General features: G+C 33.4%; 1 long non-coding RNA gene and 1 pseudogene across 15 annotated transcripts; both read left to right on the plus strand.

Moving 5' to 3' along the window:
- Positions 1–1,114: 1,114 nt before the first annotated feature.
- LOC100786150 (uncharacterized) lies at positions 1,115–11,308 on the plus strand. Of its 15 annotated transcripts, none has more exons than XR_001388105.3 (15): positions 1,115–1,415; positions 1,478–2,746; positions 5,000–5,821; positions 5,906–6,184; positions 6,254–6,285; positions 7,946–8,324; positions 8,416–8,497; positions 8,726–8,801; positions 9,311–9,375; positions 9,488–9,532; positions 9,625–9,725; positions 9,824–9,960; positions 10,055–10,109; positions 10,194–10,262; positions 10,535–11,308. It is a non-coding gene; the product is annotated as an uncharacterized lncRNA (long non-coding RNA). The 15 variants fall into 15 exon arrangements; XR_003266859.2 differs by lacking the exon at positions 6,254–6,285 and having other exon boundaries at positions 10,535–10,605; positions 10,836–11,308; XR_003266864.2 differs by lacking the exon at positions 6,254–6,285 and having other exon boundaries at positions 7,946–8,192; positions 8,266–8,324.
- Positions 11,309–13,052: 1,744 nt separating this feature from the next.
- On the plus strand, positions 13,053–18,357 carry LOC100801696 (uncharacterized; annotated as a pseudogene).
- The last annotated feature ends 504 nt before the right edge of the window (positions 18,358–18,861 follow it).

An 18,861-nucleotide genomic window follows, 5' to 3' on the forward strand; every position in this document is an offset into this window, starting at 1 on the left:
TCCAAGTAATAAACTGCACATCATGTTTTCCAACCAGAATATTCTCAAATATACATCAATATACCATGTAGTTGTCTACCACTATAATCCAAAAATAAGTCATGCAAGTTTCACTAAATTTTGACGTCATAATTATCCATAATAATTTAACATAAATCTTCCCTCGAGTTACATAAATTGAGACCATATTTTCATAGATAAAGTATCTCATTTTCATATAAAATCAATAAGCAATCATCATTAACTCATTAAATGCATCGGTGTCAATGTAATATAAGTGGATTCAATCCATCAATCCTAGTTGTCGCATAGACACATACATATATTCCCCTTTAAGGTGCGTCTAAACCGGCAAGAGTAAACCATTAGATCCTAATCGTGTCATGTTCTCACTAGGGAGCTGTCCAAACTTGGTTCTATAATCTTCAAGATAAACTCATGTTGTTCAGCCAATTTTATCCTCCAAGTTTGTAGGGAGAATGTTAAACATACTCGTATAGCAGAGTAAGCTAGTTACCAGTTTAGCTAGAGAAGCTACTAGCTTATATTGAAACATTTTGTAGTTGTTCTTCAAAGTTAGTTAGCTGTAATAGCTTCTTTAGAGTTAGCTAGCTATTGCAATCATTTTCTAATTGTGCACCAGACTCTAGATGCAATAACTTATTGAGTATTTTACCAAATATAAATATAAAGTTTCACATAGATTACTTTGTAGTTTCTCATAATTTCTCACACTTTTATTTTATTGCTCACATTGATATTCTTTTACCTTTGTAAAAAAAAAACATGTGTCTTATTAACTAGAATTCAAAGTAAAATATAAAACTCTTAAATTGGTGGATATCCCTTTACCACCTATTAGAGTAAAAGACTAGAATTATTCATTTTCTGTTTTTTTAACAACTGATAGTTATCTTTGTTAGTTCATTAAACTACCATAAGTTAAGTTGATAGTTACTAATGTTAGTTGTAATAATTGTCTAACTCTAATATAAATACTAGAGATGTAAATTACTATAATTTATTTATTCATAAATGGTTTTAAACTTATTTCATTAAGCTTTTTAAAATAACTTATCTAAATATTTCACTGTTATTTGTAAATTGAAATCAATCCCGCTTTCATTTTCGCCACTCCCTCCAACAACAAGACCTAGTACAATATACCTGGATCTAAAAACAATCTCTCGTTCTCCCTCACCAGTCACCACGCAACACCCCGTCATTCCCTTCACTGCACCAACCGTGGTTCTCAGCAGCATCGCCACCCGCTCTTCCCCCTCAGCACGCCGTGAATCCACGAATCCGAACCTTGGTTGCCATCGTCGTTTGTCGTTGCAGGTTCACACGCAGGAGACGAGGCTCTCGTTGTGGGTTCCCGTGATAACTGTCACTGGTTAGCGTGAACATCCATGGTAAGAAATTTTTCCTCTTTCATTTTTCTTCAACTCACACTCACACTCTTCCTCATTCATAGGTTTCTCGTACGGGCGCTCTCCGTCCGCTTCTTCACTGGCGGCTCGGTGCCCCTCCGCATCTTCTGCTCTCATATCCTTTCTTGTTTCCTTGAACTTATTCACTGCCTAGTCAGAAACTCATGTCTTCCGGCGAAGACAACATGGCGGCGATAGAGTGGAAGTGATAGCAACAGAGATCAGAACATACCTGAGGCCCAAGCTATGGATGAAGACAGACCCGAGACCCACGATGGAAGGCCCAAGAGAAGTACCAAGCGACCTGCGTATCTGGACAATTACGCATAACAGTTATTGGGGAAGAATTAAGGGAGTTATTTACAATTGTTTTTCCGTTTCAGAATTCTGTTAGAAAAGCTGCTAGGAACCCGTTATTGCAATCATGCTTTGTAAATTTTATTACACAGAATCACCCCACGAAATGTATTTACATAAGATTGCAATGAATTAAATGGTAAGAAGAATTCCAGCTCATCACCTTTAGTGTAGAACGGAGGTTCCCTTGCCCTCAAAATGAAGGACCATTGTCCTCTGCTTGTATCAGGAAGCCATCAGAGCTGAAGCCCAATGTTTCGCTGTCTGGCGTTAAGGTCGTGACTGATTCGGTAGTGGTCTCTGATGATGGTGATATCCCTTAAATTTTGACTATATATATATATTTTTTTTTTCTTTTACTTTTGGTACTTCCTTAATATACTAATGTGAGGATGAAAATCTATAAGACTGTATAATTGTAAAGTTCTGTGACTTCTATCCCCTTCTATTTATGTTTTGTATGGTAGTGATACACTAGGGTGAATTGTTTAATGTGGTTGTTTTAATCATCTATTATTTTTGAATTGGGAGACGATTTGTTTGATTTTGTTTGTATTTGCTTCAATTCTGGTTTGCCTTCTTTCCTTCAAGAAGAAAAAATGTTAGGTGATGAAGAAATTTGTTGGTGGCTGGTGTGATTATAGATGCTTTAATTTTTAAATATGAGAGTGGAGCCATGTCTGATTGGCTCTGTCTGATTTCTTGGAACAAAATTCGTTGATAGTGATAGTGATGTCCTAGGAAGCATGGTTGAATTGGACAATTGAAGCTAGTTTGCTGAGACTGTAAAAATAATTTGCTTTTGAACAGTCACCTAATTAATCATGTTTTTGATAAGTCATTTGGTTTTGACATTGCTGTTGAAGAGGCACAAGGAGCCATAAACTTTGCTCATGTGGAAGCAGAAAGCACTGAGAATGGTATCGATATTGTCAAGCTTATGGGTCGTTACAGTGGTAAGTATCATTTACATTATGGTAGTTTACAATTTTAGTCAGTTGGTATAGAGTTCAGGATTTGAATAATCTGGGTAGGAAAAAGATTTACGTTTTGTTTGTATTATGGGTACTTCATAAATTTCAGTTTTTATTACTTAAGCTACACAAGAAAATTGGTCTATGTGAGGAAAGTAAACAACATAAATCCAAAACATTTTTTTCTCTCTTTCCTTTTTCGACTTCCAGTCTAACAACAGAAAATGGGACATTAAATATCTTTTACTATGCAAGTTTTTTACTATAAAAAGTGCGACAATTTTGATGAATAAAAACTGACGGCGATTCGGTCAACAAGGAAATAAAAGGAGACTAGGAATATTCTTTATCCAATTTATGACAGATGCTTTTATCAGAAAAAAAAATAGCTTTTGAGTTATACCCGTGTTTATTCGGTGTTGGGTATCATTCTCAAGAGGTGGGGGAAGGCCAATCTTCTTTGACCTTTTCCTTTCCTAGTTCAACTTGAATCAGTTAAGGAATTTTCTTAAAAGTTGGATATGAGATGGGGGGAGGTTCGGTGAGGATGACAGAAATTGGAATTTAATAGGTTGTAATTTAAATATAATGTGTAAGATATCTTAAGATATATTAAAATATTATCAATTTGGGTAGGGAAAGAAAAGAAGGTCGGGAATTTAATTTTAAAAGAGTTTTGAAGAAAATTGTTAAATGATTTGTGTAAAAGCTATTTGAGTTAATCAAGAGAAATTGAACTTGTTATTGGACAAAAATAAATTCAGTTTTTAGAAGTAAAAGTGGTAATTTGAAGTTAATTTATATAATAAAGCTTACTTTTGATTTTTTACACCCTTAGAATTCTGATGGGAGAATGTTGGGAGGGACAAAACAAACCAGCAAAAGCACCACTAAGGGCACAAACCCTTGGTGGATTCCCTTTAACAGAATTTGTTAGAAGGTGCTGAGCTGTCAGGAGGATACTGGTTCATAGGAAATATGCTGTTGGCGTGTTGCTTCCCATCGTGCAGCACTGCATTGTCGCCATTTTCCACTTTTCTGTTATTTTCTTTTTGCATTCTAGCACCTTCTGTTTTTGTAGCGGCACCCTTGGCTAGTGCCTCTACATTAGGGATGCTTAGTATGTAATAAAGGACAGGAGAAAAATAATACAAGTTTTCTTCCTTATCCTTCTCTCTTATGGAGGTTCCTAGCCCTCGAAGCTACGCTGTTCTTTTCCATGCTTCTGTGCATGACAGAGAAAGTTGCCAATGTTAGATAAACGAAACCAAAATAATTGGGAACCTCTTAGCTTTTTAACAGTCTCCACTTACTTGCCAATTTTAAGAAAAATTGCATTGAATTTTCCAGAATAGTGTTTTTTTGCCTTTTTTTTTGTTGTTTGGTGAGTCCAATTAAGTTAACGAGTTTTTTGTTGAGCTGAAAAAGAAATCTGATTACTAGTTTCCAGCTTTGGAAGAAGCTTGCTCAAGTGTGGGATCACAGTGATAGATCATGATCTTTTCATTTTGAAGAACATCCAACCCCTGATGTTGATATGGTTTCCAAAATAGAATGTATAAGGAGTTTTGTTTCAATTTTTTTTTGGTATTTTATTATTATTTCCCCTTTCTGTTTGAGTTTTATGTCATTTAAAGTTTGGGAAAATGGTGGGTATGAAGCATATTTATGCTAAAGAGTGTTGTTTGTTTGTGTTTTTTTGTTTTGTATGGCTTCTTTATTTTGAACTCCAACTTGAGAAGTATTTGAAGCAAATGAATGTTTTTTAATTTTACAATTTTTTTCATAATTATTTTAGCCAAGTGTGGATTGTTTTTAATTTTTTTAAACTATAGTAATTTACTAATTTGTTTTTATTTTGGTTCTTGTGTTTGAAACTAAGTACCCAATTTTCAGAGATGAGAAAAAAGACCAAAAAACTTAACTTTGATAGAAAATAAATGCATTTGTTGTTATGATTCTATTCTTTTAACCCGAAGTGTTGAAATCTTTTATAATTTTCCCCCCATTGTATAACTAAGTTCCGTTAGGGATCTCTGCTGATAAAGTGAAACAACTTGTAATCTAAAGTCTGCATCTCTGCTGATGGGATTTCATTGTGCTTTTGTTACATGATGTAGAAGGTTTGAAGTCGTTGATGGTTTTGCTGATAGCTAAACTTTTTTTTTTAAATGAATTATGGTCTATTAATCCATTTGCTTGCTAATTGTTGTTCATTATATTTTGGGGTTGTAGGTGTTGGTTTTGTGACATATGTTTGGTAGTGAAATTTAAATATTTGCATGGAAGCCAAAGAATGTATTAGATCCGGGCATACAATGATAGAGGCAGAATCCCCATCATTTTAGCAGGTGGCAATGAGGAGTAAAGCTCTAAACCTGGTTCATGTCCTTGATAGTGCTGCTGCTGCTACTACAACTGCACCTGTTGTTGTCTCACCTATGAGACTTTGGATTCATGTCCTTCATGTCCTTCTCTAACAATACAAATTTAAGTTGTACGAGGGAAGAGGCTCTGAATTTCGGTGCCTTGAGCGATTCTGATGGAGGGAAGCAGTTACTTGATAACATATTGTGCATTAATATGAGTGGATTGACTGGACCTATTCAATTTGGTTTAGATAGATCTCCTCTAAATCCATCATATGACATTCTTAATGTAATTGGTACAGGTTATAGGAGAATCGGCTACTGGTCTAGTTACTCTGACCTTTCTCTAATAACCCCTGAGAAACTTCATGCAGAGCCTGCCAATCGTTCAATTTGAAGCCAACATCTAAACTGTGTCATATGGCCAGGAAATACAACAGAAAAGCCTCGTGGATGGGTTTTCCCAAATAATGGGAGGTAACTGAGAATTGGAATTCCCAACAGAGTTAGCTATTAAGATATGATCTCCCAAATAAATGGCACCAATGCAATTCGAGGATATTGCATAGATATATTCCTAGCTGCCTTTAAATTGCTTCCCTATGCAGTTCAATACAAGTTCATTCTGTTTGGAGATGGACACAAGAACCCAAGCTACTGTGATCTTGTCAAAATGATTACTTCTGATGTAAGTAATACTCACTGCATAGAACAAACATAATGTAGTAATATCTTGTTTTTATATATCAATTTTTTGTGCTTGCATCTACAGGTTTTTGATACTGCCATAGGTGACATTGCGATTGTCTCTGTCCGAACAAAGATTGTGGATTTTACTCGACCATACATAGAGTCGGGGCTAGTTGTGGTTGCTACAGTAAAAAAAATTGAAGTCAAATGCTTGGGCTTTCTTGCGACCATTTACTCCACATATGTGGGGTGTCACTGCATTTTTTTTCCTCTTTGTTGGAGCAGTGGTGTGGATTCTTGAACATAGAACAAACGATGAGTTTTGAGGGTCACCGAGGGAACATATAGTTACAGTTCTTTGGTAAGTACTCTTGTTGTAGCTTGTGCACATAGCTAGTTAGTCATAACTCATCTTTGTATGATGTTGCAGGTTTAGTTTGTCAACCATGTTCTTTGCGCACAGTAAGTCGTCCACCTATTTTGACAGTTCATGTCCTATTCTTGTTTGTGGCTAGAAACAAATAAGCTTCTTTATTATTCTTTCAAGAGAAAACACACTTAGTCCACTTGGTTGAGTTGTGTCCATCCATGTCCTGCATTTACATACTCACTTCCCTCACATGCATCTCACCCCCGAAAGTGACACATGTTGAATTGGGCCACATTTGTCGTTGATCCCCCTCTTCGTCGCTCCACCGACACCACTCTCACACTCGATGTGTTTAGCATGCAATTTCGTTAAGAATCCACCATTATCCAACTTAACCTCAAATCCTCATCAAGAATCTCTCACGCTTCCTCGCTCTGTGGATACTCCATCATCGTCGTCACTACCTCATTTTGATCAAGAACATCGATTCTAAATGACGAGCACCGAAAGCAGTTGGACTTTGTCTCCATATTTGTCTCTTCCTTCTCTCCCTCATTGTTGTCATCACCTACCTCTAATACCACCACCACCAACTAGATTCACTTCAAAAATCACGAACCAAATCCGCCCATAAAATATCATCTTTGTCTATATCTGAACCCAAAATGCTTAAATCCAACCTCTTCTCCTCGTTGTTCGTTTCTCCCTCACTCCCCCATGTAGCATTGTGCCTCTTTTGCCAGTCGTGTCACCATTTCAATTCTTTAAGGGATTTTATTTCAGATCTCATTATGTTTTTAATTCATGTCAAATCTGGTTGTTTTATTTATTTTTTTAAAAAACTTTGATTCATTTTGTTGTTGTTGAGCTTGATATATGCTTTAATTTATTTTGATTCTTGCATTTTTAAATATTTTTTCTATAATATATGATGATTTTTAACCTTTGAAAATTACATTTTAAAATTTTAATTAAAAAAATGTCACAGGTTCTTAATCTAAACGTAATTTCTGATGAAAAACTAGTAAATAATAATTTTATAAGAGTGAAAACAAACAAAAAATTATAAAAAATAAATCCAAACTTTAGTAATTTTAGAAGGATGAAAAAATATTTTAACATTTTATTTATAAAATAAAATTACCAAAAATGAATAAAGTCAATATTTCAATGAATTTAATATATATTTATATTTATAATTGACTATAAAAAATCTTTAAATATGTAAAGTAAGAAAAATATTTTTTAAAAAAGTATTTTTTGAATTATCTTAAAATTTGTAAACATATTCATAATGGTTGGTAACTATTTCAAATAATATAAATATTAATTACACTTAATTGATAAGACACTCTTTTTAACATTCTCTGTAACACACTCTTTTTATCATTCTCTGTACAATTATTAAAATTTATCAAAAATTATTAATTTTGATAAGACCTATCTTTACTAATATTCTTAGTATATATCAATGAATGTAATTTTGATAAAACTAACTTGGAAACATTTATTCGATTTGGTAATTCCCTCATTGACAATTGATAGGTTAAAGTAAATTTACATGATTATTTTATTTTGTTTTAATTCAGTGGTCTATTGAAAGTTTCCAAAATTTAAAATATTAAAAAATATAAATTACTAATAAAATAACAAAACTCAAACTTTAAAGTAAAAGAGTGAATGTTTTATAAACCAGTAACATGGGTGCCTGATCGTATTGGGAAACCTGATTTCCCGGCTCAATTTATACAGCACACAAGTAGAGAGAGACACATAACATTTGGCATTGTGGAATCTGAAGTGAAAGGAAAAGAAAAAAAGATCTTTGCATCAAACCCTAATCCTAAAAATGTGTACCTCGTCGGAGGTTTGCAAGTGGAGTTTCCCTACCAACCATATGGATCTCAGTTTGCGTTTATGGCTAGAGTGATTTCCACCCTTAATCTAGTTCAGAAAGAAGGCCATTGTCACGCGTTGCTTAAGTCTCCAAGCGGTACTGGTAAGTCCCTTTCGCTTCTTTGTTCCTCTCTCGCTTGGCAGCACCACTTAAATCTCAACATGACCATCTCAAGCCCGCGTCGGAGGCAACCACCGATCCTCTGGCTCTGGTGGCGGATTTGTTCCCGAGGAGGTTTCACTTTCTTCTTGTAACTATGTCTTCTAATTCACGATATTTCCTTTATTTTGGATTTTGTTGTCCTCAGCAATTGTCCTTCTTGTAGTTTCAGAAATTCCCGACCATACGCAAATTGAGATCAACAAGAAGCAGAAGAAAAAGGAAGCACCAACCATATATTATGCCTCGTAGGTGTTTTTACAATCAAGTTACAATTTGCTTCAGTTTTTTTTTGTTGCATAAGTAATTAATGGTTATAAAATTGAGAATTTTTGTTATTATGGTTTCAAGCAATTAGCATTGCTGAGTATTGTAGAGATTAGATTAGATTGTTTCCGATTTTCAAGGTCGCTTTCTATATATTAAAATATGGGCATCATCACTTAACTAGACCATTTTTTGTTCAATTGTATAAGGAGAACGCACTCACAAATTTCTCAAGTGGTTCGTGAATTGCGGAAAACTGCATACAGGGTGCCTATGGCTGTGTTGGTAGGTTGAATTTATATCTTTGATATCACTATTATTTTTTTTTATCCTCAAATTTGTTTTCTGCTCATTTTTGGATTCTCCCAAGTCGTAATTCACCTTTTGCTTTGTGTTTTTAACCAATATTAATGAGGCTAATGCAAAATATCATTTCGTTTGGTATGATTTTGGAGAATGTGATTATTCAGCACTTCTTCAAATTGAAGTGTGTATTGTCCCCACCTTGAGTTTTTATTTTCCGTTGCTGTTATTTTTCAAATTACTATTAAATAATAAGCTATATTTTATTTTTTTGTGAAGCATATTATATGTTAATTTTAAACCATTGCTGATGAGATACCAATGAACATCCAACTTATATGATAAGGATTTTAATTTTAACAAAGGTGTTAATGAAAACTGAAAAGTAAGAATGCCTTATTAGTACTCATTCTTTGATATGCAAAAAGATGTTTCTTTCAGTAAAGTAATATGGATTTGACTGAGTATTTTTCCCTCTCTTATTTTGCTAGGCATGGCGGAAACACTGCTGCACAACTAAAAATATAATTGGCAAAGAGAACATCTATGATGAATGGTTGCTTTTACCTTGACATTTTAAACTTTATGATAATCTTTCTTTTTTTCATTTGATAAAATGTTCTCATCTTACAATCTTCATACTAATAATTTTCATAAAATGTTCTCAGTAAACTATTATTGAAAGATCAGGCAACAGGGTGTCCATAATTCAAGTGAGTGTATGCTTATTTGCTCATGCTTCCTATCTATTTTTCATATCACTCTTCCTGAAGTAACTGAAATGACAAACTTACAATCTATGCAGAAATGCTCATAAAGTCAAAGGTCATCCTTCCCTTCAGAAAGGAGGATGCAATGTGGTGCATGACATAGAAGATCTTGTAAAAGTTGGACAATTGGTAAAAGGTTTGGCCTTTTGTTGTTATTCTTTGTTTTTATTTTTTTGTTTAAAAGTTTGTGCTAAGCTTTGTAAAGTACAAGTCTTATGCTATCTCCACTTTCAGGTTGCTGTTCGTGCTCGTTCTATGTCAAATGATGCTCAATTGGTATTTTGTCCATATAACTACATCAATAATCCAGTCATTTGGGCACCAATGGAAGTGGATATTAAAGTAGGCATAGTTATTTTCGACGAAGCTCAGTGAGCTGCTCTTCTCTTTCTATTTAGTTGCCAAGTCAATGAAACAGTACTAAAATTACAGTTAAACTGAACTTGCTTTATTTTATTTTTTTAGATAATATATGGATTCCGGATGTCTTTCACAAACCATCAGTTGCATGCTATCCAATGTAGAGCTCAATGAAAAATTTGTATAGTTTGGCAATAGTTTATTCGTGTTTTTTTTTTATGAAATGATCCTCACATGCTTACAGGTTGCAGCAATATGGAGGACATTACTCGTGATGCTAGCAGTGTGGATAATGAAGAAGATGTTTTGGATAGTATGTTATGAACCTTACAACTTTTATTTTCACTGTCTCTAAGAATTATAGCTTTTATTTTCATTGTTACTAATAATGATGCTTAACTATATGGTCATACCTTTGAAAACTACATATGGAGCTCCAACAACTATGCTCTATTAATGCTGCAATTTACCAACCACTATATGAAATGGCACAGGTAATAGGATTATATATTGGGTTTGAAATGTTTGAATTATAAGTTTATCCTTATTGATTGTAAATCTGTAATGAGTGCTGCATTTATGCAGGGCCTTACTAGTCGGATGGAACAGAAGAAAAACAAGCTAGAAAAACATGATTTTCAGCACTGTGTCAAGGAGTTAAGGATTTTGTCATTCTTTATGCCTTTTTCAATTATTAATTTGTGAATGCATTTTTCATTTTGTAATTTGGCTGTTTCAGTTCAACAATTTTATAGTATTTAAGATTAGGGTGTAGGGTGTAGGGTTTGGGGTTTAGGGTGTAGGGTGTATATTGGGTTTGAAATGTTTGAATTATAAGTTTATCCTTATTGATTGTAAATCTGTAATGAGTGCTGCATTTATGCAGGGCCTTACTAGTCGGATGGAACAGAAGAAAAACAAGCTAGAAAAACGTGATTTTCAGCACTGTGTCAAGGAGTTAAGGATTTTGTCATTCTTTATGCCTTTTTCAACTATTAATTTGTGAATGCATTTTTCATTTTGTAATTTGGCTGTTTCAGTTCAACAATTTTATAGTATTTAAGATTAGGGTTGAGGGTTGAGGGTTGAGGGTTGAGGGTTGAGGGTTGAGGGTTTCAGGGTTCAGGGTTCAGGGTTCAGTGTTCAGGGTTTGAGGGTTCAGGGTTCAGGGTTCAAGGTTCAAGGTTCAAGGTTCAGGATTCAGGGTTTAGGGTTTACCGTTTCGCGCTTCCACTCTGGTGATTGCAGCTCTGCCTCTTTCCTCCCACAACACTTCCTTCTTGTCTCGTCCTTTACATGATTGTCTCCTAATACGTCCTAACTAAATTTGAAAATTAAGTAAATATTTTCCTTTTTAAACTCCAATTTTCATTTGTTTTTAAACATGTACTAACATGTAAGCACATGCATGGGTATCACTCTCAGAAAAGTTATTTTCATTTTTTTCAATATTTAAATAATTATTTTATGTCAAAGGTATCAATTTAAAATTTTAAAATTAATACCTGGTTCTAGTTTTAATTTTTGGTGATCTTTTAATTTTCAACTTTAAAGTCCAAACTACAGAAAAACATTAATTACTTTCTTGAATGAATTGTTTGGTGGTAACTATAACTTTGATCGAAAGAAAATAAAGATGGCAAAGTTGGTTATAAGGTTAAATGTAATGTATAGTCTACTATATTTTGAAATTTTTATTTTGATATATTATGTTTTAAAAAATTATTTTGATATTTTATATTTTAAAAAGTTTTATTTAGTTTTTCTTTAATTTTTTTAATAAAAACATTAGTCCTTTATCAATGTTTAATTTTTTAAAATATATTATAATTCGAAAGAGAACAATAGAGAGAAAGAAAGTTTAAAAAGAATAATAGTTATGTGTATTATTTCTAATAGGAATAGACTATTTACATATATAAAAAATAATAGGGAAATTACAAAGAATAAACATAAATAAGGAAAGATTATAAATGATAATAACATATATAATAAATGATATGGATAATCACAATTAGATTATTCATAACACTCATTCATAGATATCCATTATTTAAGAATTTATCTCATTAAAACATTAATAGGAAAAATCATGTGGGATAAAAACTTGATGAAGAAAAAAAAAGTGGATCATCTCATCTTTTATTATGTTATTACTTGTATCATTAAAAATCTTGTCAAAAAAATCCAATGGAACAAAATAATGAGAAATGAAAAAAGAATGTAAAACAGATTTATTTCTTTTGTCCATGTATACAATGATCTTTAAGACAACGAATAAGAAATAATCAATCTTTTTTTATCTCCACTCTTCAAGAATGAAAATTTCTTTATTTTTCATTTTTGTACTACATTTTTTTCACCTTTTGGATGTGAGAATAAGTCACTTTTTAAATTCATTGTGTACTAAAAAACACATTGTATATATGTTTATGAAATCTCAATGAGATACTACATCAATAATAATAGATAATTATCTCTCAAAGTATCTTACCAAATGTTAAACAATACACTTAAACTTAAATAGATATAATGTTGAAAGATAAATAATTAGAAAATTCAACAAGAATTTTTTTCTTTATTCTTCATATAGTCTTTCTTTAAATTTATTCTTAAAATTTCTTTATTTAACAGGGTCTTCATGACCTTTCACAAAAGTTTTTTTTTAATTTCCTTATTTGATAATATCTTCATGACACAACATATTCAAATGAATATCATATTTACGTTAACAATATAACTATAAACATCATAGTTATGAGTAATATAATTAGGTAGAAAGAATCTTTAGCTTGAAATATGAACTCAAAAGAATACGAATTTATCTTGGTATAATCGAATTATAATAAAATTCACCGGTTTGGACTATTACAACATTATTTTCTCACATTTGGTGAGAAAAAATATTCTTTTGTTTATACTTTTGCATTATTTTCTCACTTTTAGTGAGAGAAAAATATTCTAAAAATTTTCTTCCATGATAGATTATTTAAGACTCAAATGAATCATTTCAGAATTATGTAAATAGAACACTTATATTTTATCCAACATATAATATGGATAATGATATTAGAGAAATGAAAAATCTAACCTTAAAATATAAATATAATAAAACAACTTTCTGCATGACTTTTCTTGTAAGTTACAATACCAATTATCGATGACTCGTGATAGAAAAATAATCATGCTGATAATGTATTACATATAATATAACTCAAAGGAGAATAATGAAGAGAAGGAAAAAAGTTAAAGAAAATGATAATGGTGTGTATTATTTCTTGGAGGAGCAAATTGTTTATATATACAAACAAGTAATTGGAATTTTAAAAAAAAAACATAAATAAAAAATATCATAAATGATAATTACATATATGATAAAGGATATTGACATCATAATTAAATTATTCATAATAATTTAAAAATAAATAATTTAAAACAGTAATAACTAAATTTTATTTCAAAAATTATAAACTACCGTAAACAAAAACACTTTGGCGTATTAGCGTGAAAACTCCCCCAAATAGCATGAAAACTCCCACCCCACCTCAAAGCCTTTCCTACAACCAACACCACCATTGTTCCCCCTCAACCTTTTGCTCTAGCCCAGTTTCTTGCACCGCTCTGATCTCTAAGAAGTGTGAAATGGGATTTAAGGATTTTGAATCCGTTTCCAAATCAAAGAAGTGAATAATGAGACCTAATATCTAAAATCTCTCAAACTCTTTCTAGATCCAACCCTCTTTGACCACCGTTGTCTGCCATATTCCAGATTTGAGGCATTTCTCCGACGCGCCACTGCAAGACGGTATTTTGGAGGCGATGGTGATGTGGTTGCAATGTGTTGGTGGGCTTGGACGCATATCTGTTGGGTGTGGCGACCACGGCCACAAATCGGAGGTGATGAAAAAAAAGAAGGAAACATTAAAAAGTAAAATATGTGATGTCTGATCGAGGTTTCTTTTTGGTGGGGTCGGGTTCTTTCAGTGGTTCTTCTATCTTGTTATTTCTTTATCTATGTTGTTGATTCTTGCGTATTATTTCTTTATCTATGTTGTTGATTCTTGCGTAGTGTAGCCGGGTTCTAAAGGAGCCTTGGAGCGAGGTTGAAGTTTAATGTTATTATGTTTTTATTTATCTTTCCTATGACCAAAAGCTACCAGATTATGGAATAATGAAGGGTTTCAAATTCCTCTGCTGATTGGATTCATAAGGAATGGTGAAGGCATGTTTTAGTGGTTTATATAATTTTTAAAATAAAATAAAGATAATCATAACTTTTAGTTGTTATTATTTTAAAATTTAAATATCAAAATGAAAAAATAATAAAATTTAATAGACGAAAAGTAATATTTAGCTCAGTTATAAAAAATTTAAATATATTTTTAGTCTTTGTAAGTTTTTGTTTTTCCATTTTTGGTGCTTGTAAATTTATTTTTCTAATTTTGGTCTCTTGTAAGATAATGTCTTTTAATTTTGGATTTTATAAGTTTTTTTTAGTCTTTGGAAGTTTATATTTTTTAGTTTTATTTCTTTTAAGATTTTAATTTTTTTTATAATTCCTATAAGTTCTCACTTACATGTATTGAAATTGAAAAAACTCAAATGAGTGAAGATGCTCATATGAGTGAAGATGCTCCTCAGATGATTGCGGACGTAGATGCGACTGTTGCAGAGGACTTAGGTCGTGATGATATTGAGGGGTCACATGCTGATGAGGGATTTCCTGGTGAACCCCGTGACCCATCAGTTCTAACTTCATTTGCGGAGCATGTCGCACATGCCATTTGGACGGGACAAGTATTATAATTTCTTACATAATTCTTAGACTAACTACCTTTAATTTAACCATTTGTTTCCTTGTATGTCATGCTTAATTTTTGCACTCTAGAAGGGTTACTTGCAACATTTGTTTACTAATGGTTTATTGTTTATATATGGCATTATTGCAGGTAACGTTCTGCTGTTGAGAAACAACTTAAATTTGAGTCCAGATATTGCTGAAGTCTCACAGGAGAAATTGCTTTCATTGGTTGCTGAAAGATTAATTGATTCAAATAGTAGTGTGAATGTAAGAGTTGCATTTGTTATCACTGGTGACATTAAATCTTTTATGATACAAGTTGATTTGGCAATTTTTCTTATTGTCTTCTAGGGCAAAGATGCAGGCTATGTTGAAAATCAACAACAGAACATTGCTGATGCAATTGACTTACTCCCTAGGCTTGCTACTGGAATTGATGTAAATATAAAATTTAGGAGGTCAGTTATACAGTTCTTCTCATTTCTTTGGCAGTCATGTGCATCATCCATCAACAATTTTGAACTTCTGATAAAAATTTCTTGAATTACAGAATAGCTGATTTTGAATTCACTCGAGAGTGTGCCATATTTGATCTGCTGGACATTCCTTTGTATCATGGCTGGATGGTTGATCCTCAGGTATTTTTTCACCCTCATTCCAAATTAATTAGTTCTATCTTGTCATTTGACCTCAATCTACTGTGTTAGTTGCCTCCTTGTGCCACATCTTAAAATTGATCCTGCCTTGGATTATGATGAAAATTGTGTGGTTCATTGCTTACTGTAAATTTTAAATGGTCAAGTGATCTTTCTTAAATAAATATCAAAATACTTATCAAAATGTTATCTTTATGTTTTTCTTAAACAATGTGGGCTTTATTTCTTATTTTATGATGTGTTTATTTGATATTCAAATTTTCATGTTCTTTTGAGCCAGGATTATGACACTGCGAATGCAATTGGATCAAAGTCCTATAATGCCCTTATGGGAGAGCTTGTCTCTCTTGAAACACTAAACATGAATGTCCATCATGAAAATAATCCGGAAGATTGTGTTGATTTTGTGGCTGCAACAACTGCTACTCTTGGAGTTCCTTCTCCCAGTCTTTCAAAAGCCAGGTCGTTTGATGATTCTTCTCATTCTATTTCTGATCATATACAAAGAAAAGGTGATCTAGAAGAAGAGGCAGAGTTGTTGAGAGTCTTGAAAATGTCCGAGGCTGAAAATGATCCTGTTGTAGGTCACATAAATGGAGGAGAAATTTCTGTCAGTATGGATAGAAATATGTGTGATGAGGAGGTTATAAATACGGATTCTGGAGATAAATTAGGAAATAGCACTGGTGCTGGTAACAGTAACTTTCATGAAGATGGCCCCGAGCCTTCCTTATCTGATGATTGTGCTACTTCTGGCAAAGACCACAACGAACAGATATCTTCTACTTCACACTGGGAGAGGCAACTAATTCATCCTTAAAGACTGATGCCATAAATGACCTTCATTAATCAACTTATATGGGACCTGAAGAATCTCTTGACCTGAATAATGTGATTGAGAACAGCCTTGATGCATTGGTTCAGAATGAGAGTGAAGATATCCCATATCCTGAAAAACACTCTGTCTCTTTGTTTGAGTGCCGTGCAGATGTTTCTGGAGGAGATGGAAAAGTCCATGATCAATCCACTCCTACAACTATAGATCATGAAGTTGTAGATGAATCTCATGGACCTGATGCCACAGTATTATCATTCTCATCCCCTGGCCATACAAATTCAGATTCATCTAGTGTCAGATATCATCAAACTGATGTTTCTGGAGCATTGACTTCATGTGTTCAAGGGAGTGAGCCCATATATGAAGGAGAGGAATGTGTGTTGGATACAAGAACTGGAAATTTTGAGGATGGTGAACCTGTTTATGAAGGTGAGGTGGTACTTGCAGAACAGTCTGACAAAAGCACCTTAGCTGCTCCTGATCTAAGAGCTAAGGATGAACTTACTCCAGAACAAGGTAAAGTGGTGCCATATATTGAAGAAGTGGATTGATTCTCATTAAAGTATTATTTTCTTAGATAACTATATATTATCTTATGGGAGACTTATGTCCATTTTTTATGGTCTTAGGTGAATTGATCAAGAGTTTCTTGAGGAATAACGCCAGCCAGTTGACATTTTATGGGTATGTTGACCTCTTGTCTTGTTGGTCTAGATAAATTGATCTAGTTCTGTGTTCCAATATATTTCTCTTTATTGGCTATGAAGAATTTTCCTTTCACATTTTGTATATTATAAATGCTTTTGCAGTCTTTTCTGTTTACAATATGGGCTTAAAGAGCGTGAACAGTGTGTTTTTTCCGTAACAATCATTTCAGCACCATGTTCAAGGTCAGTAAAAGTCTCAATTTTTTTTTCTTTTGCCATTTAGATTACTGATATCAAGTGCAGCCAGTAGCACATTTTTGTCATCAAGAAAAAATGTTGTTTGTCTTGCAAAGTCTTCATACTAAAGTTATTTTCTCTTATTCACAGGGTGAGCTCTATCTTCTAGCCACGGACCAAGGTTACATAAATCAACCTGATCTGGTCTGGGAAAAACTGAATGAGGTAAAACAGTATTGCTTTATGATCTTTTTATTGAGATAATTTTTTTTTTAATCTTTGTATGTTGCCACTGATAGATGTCCTCAATTAAACCTCTTGAAAACTTAAAGGTTATATGCTTGATTTGAGCTTCTTGGATACTTAGGTACAAGTCATGCAGGCAGTTTTCTTGGACTTATAGTAAATTATATGTGGATGAATCTTTATATAGTATCTTGTGTAGTTTCATTTTTTATTGTACTAATGGCCGACCATCTTATCCAAGTGAATAAGTAAAAGCTTGTTAAAATTATTTAATATTAAATTGCAGAAATTAATTGTGCTATGTACTTATCTTTCAGGTCAATGGTGATACATTGTTTTTGACCAGTAATTTGAAGGAATTCAAGGTAGAAAACCATGAAAGTAGCACTTGGGATGAGAACAATGCTCTGACCAGCACTGCTGTATGTTATCTTCTTTAAATTTTAAAGGGGAAATATGTTGATCTTGCTTACCAATTTCTCGTTAATATTTAGACAACTTCACGTTTAAGGACTATCTTGCCAGCATAGATAGTGCAACACATGCAAGCTTAGATATCAAGTAAGTTTCCATGTAAACTTGTTAACTATTCCTATTTCAAAATTATAGTTTTAACTATTCAAGATGGTTTGGTAAAAATTCATCATATCTGTAACTGTGACAGTTCTGATCTGCAATTAGCAATAGCCTTGCAACAACAAGAGTTTGAGCAGCAGCCACCACGCCAGGATAATTTACAGCAGAAATCATCCATTAGTGGTAGCTCTAGACTGGTCACGGGTCCCCAGGTATATACTGTTTTGGATACATGTATACATATACACACAGAGACAGTGTTGTTGGGTTACCTGGGTATCTTATTGAGTGGGGCAGCCAATGGATGGGATCATTTTCAATTTTGTCGGGAATCTTTATTATTAAGTAGCAAATACCTGATCATTTTTATAGAACTTAACTGTAATATACTAATAATGTAATTTTAAGTAGCAATTAGAGTTAAGGGGTTAGAGGTTAGGGGGTTTTGGGGTTTGGGGTTAGGGTTTAGGGTTTAGGGGTTTAGGGTTTAGGGTTTAGGGTTTGGGGTTTGAGGTTTGGGGTTTGGGGTTTGGGGTTGGGGGTTGGGGTTGGGGTTAGGGGTTAGGGGTTAGGGGTTAGGGGTTAGGGGTTAGGGGTTAGGGGTTAGGGGTTAGGGGTTAGGGTTTAGGGGTTAGGGGTTAGGGGTTAGGGGTTAGGGGTTAGGGTTTAGGGGTTAGGGTTTAGGGGTTAGGGTTTAGGGTTTAGGGTTTAGGGTTTAGGGTTTAGGGTTTAGGGTTTAGGGTTTAGGGTTTAGGGTTTAGGGTTTAGGGTTTAGGGTTTAGGGTTTAGGGTTTAGGGTTTAGGGTTTAGGGTTTAGGGTTTAGGGTTTAGGGTTTAGGGTTTAGGGTTTAGGGTTTAGGGTTTAGGGTTTAGGGTTTAGGGTTTAGGGTTTAGGGTTTAGGGTTTAGGGG

The sequence above is a fragment of the Glycine max genome, chromosome 4 (genome assembly GCF_000004515.6).
Source record: "Glycine max cultivar Williams 82 chromosome 4, Glycine_max_v4.0, whole genome shotgun sequence".
In the NCBI taxonomy this organism is placed as follows: Eukaryota; Viridiplantae; Streptophyta; class Magnoliopsida; order Fabales; family Fabaceae; genus Glycine; species Glycine max.